Source organism: Marmota marmota, unplaced genomic scaffold (genome assembly GCF_001458135.2).
Source record: "Marmota marmota marmota unplaced genomic scaffold, marMar, whole genome shotgun sequence".
Lineage (NCBI taxonomy): Eukaryota > Metazoa > Chordata > Mammalia > Rodentia > Sciuridae > Marmota > Marmota marmota.
Window position 1 is genome coordinate 39340928 of NW_026000057.1, and position 2460 is coordinate 39343387.

Consider the following 2460-nt stretch of genomic DNA (forward strand, 5'->3'; position numbering starts at 1 on the left):
CCAATGTCCGGTACTATCCCCCCCCCCCCCCCCGAAGATTTTTTCCACCCACTCGGCCTCCTCTCAGACCGCAGAGAGAGCTCCTCCCCAGAACTTCTTCCTACTGTACTTCCCCAACCAATGGGAACTCTCCAGGAGTCCCGTAGCCGGCCTAGGTGAACAGCAGGAGTCCAATATCCATATGAATGCAAATCTTAACATAATCATATCATCTCAATGGCTAGCTGGCGTCGCCTTTCCACCAAAAATGCCATGCATCATATACTTGGCTCTTAGCAATTGGTTAAGTGCCTAGGATGAGAAAGCAAGCTGCACTGGGTTCTAATCCTGGCTCCATGATATTAACTGAGACATTTAACCTCTCACAGCTTCAAATTCTTCTCTGCAAAATGGAGACCCAGTCTACTCCAAAGAGTTTTTGAGAAGGTAAATGTCAAACTCCTAAAACACCTAGCCAACAGTAAGTTTTCAGTATGCTAGTTACTTTTAGCTACTGAAAATTACTTAGACCACTTCTCAAACTGTGACCTCTGAACCAGCAGTATTAACATCACCTGGGAACTTGTCAGAAATGCACATTCCTGGGTCCACCTTAGACCTATAGCATCAGAAACTGGGGATGAGGGCCAGCAATGTTTTTTAGCAAGCCCTTCAGTGATTCTGATATACTCATGTTTGAGAATCAACTAGCCTAGAATCTTACCAAGCTCTCTCATCCTTCTCAAAGAAGAAAACAAAAAGAAACTAAAAAAAGAAACCCCCCCCCAAAAAAAAGCAAATCCATTTTATTAAAATAATTCAGATTAAGAACCAAAAGCTAAATGCTAACTTGATTTTTCCTATATCCAAATTTTATTGAATTTATTTATTATTTATTATTATTTAATGAATTTAGCAAAACTGAAGGTCTTAGAGCTTGTCACTCATCCTAGGAAGGGAATATACAGAGTAAAATTGAGATAATTCTAAAATTTAAATTTTGGTGTTTTTAGTGTTCACTAACATTCTAATTTTTTTCTTATATAAATCATAAAAAATTCTGATTCTGATTCCTAAACTTAAGAAAATGTGAAAGCAACAAAGAAATGTTTGTAAAGTTGTCTGCAAGGAGATTTTGAAGGATATTATGGATATTAAATAAGTAAATTTGAATGACTGGCGGTTTAGCTCAGTGGTAGAGTGCTTGCCAAGCATTTTGAAGCCTGAGTTCAATCCCTAGTCTGGGGAAAAAAAAGTCTGAAGCAAGAAGTATAATATGACTATGGCAAACATACAAAGATAACACTACTGGTTTTTAGTTTATTAATGCTGTTAATATTACTATCAACTTTTAAAAAATATACTTGTTGCACTAACTCATTCTTGCTCTTCCATAATGGGTTTGTAGGATTAAATAGTGAGGAAAAACAGAAAACTAAAAGTGTTTCTTCAATTATAGCCCCAGTTGTTTTACAAGACTTGAATGAATACATTGTGGGTGATTTCTGTGAACTTTTTTTTTTTTTTTTTTTTTTGAGAGAGAGAGAGAGAGAGAGAGAATTTTTCTTTTTAATATTTTTATTTTTAGTTTTTGGCAGACACAACATCTTTGTTTGTATGTGGTGCTGAGGATCGAACCCGGGCCGCACGCATGCCAGGCGAGCGTGCTACCACTTGAGCCACATCCCCAGCCCTTCTGTGAACTCTTAGCAATGCATCATAGTATATATGGAAGGATTTTCATTCTAATCTCAAAAAATTACTGAAGTGAAGACAGGAGGTTGTGTATGACTGTAATCCCAATGGGCTGGGATGCTGAGGCAGGAGGATCATGAGTTTAAAGCCAGCCTTGGCAACTTAGGCCCTAAGCAACTTAGCGAGACCCTGTCTCTAAATTAAATATTTTTAAAAGGGCTGGGGATAGAGCTCGGTGGTTAGGCGCCCCTGGATTCAATTTCTGGTATCAAAAAAAAAAAAAAGTTACTGAAGTCAGTTCACTAAATAATTGTTTTTATACAAAGATTCCATCATCTTCACTGTTAGGACATTATCTGTTTTGTACCAGGATAAAACTATCATTTTGCATCAAACCTCCCGATAATCTCTTATTTCAATAAATACTGGCAGAAACAGCCATATTTTCAATTTAGGGAGAATTAGTGATAAGTTAATAAAACAAATAATTTTTTTAACATGGACACAATACCTTTGTTTTAACTATTCATTTATTTTTATGTGGTGCCGAGGATTGAACCCAGTGCCTCATGTGTGCAAGGCAAGCACTCTACCACTTGGGTCACAACCCCAGCCCCGAAACAAATAATTTTTATTAGTATAACTAGTCTAGACAAATCCCTCTTTAAAGGATGCCTGATGGCTGGTACAGTGGCACACTCCCGTAATCCCAGCATCTTGGGAGGCTGAGACAGGAGGATCCCAAATTCAAAGCCAGTCTCTAAGCAACTCATAAGAAACTTATCA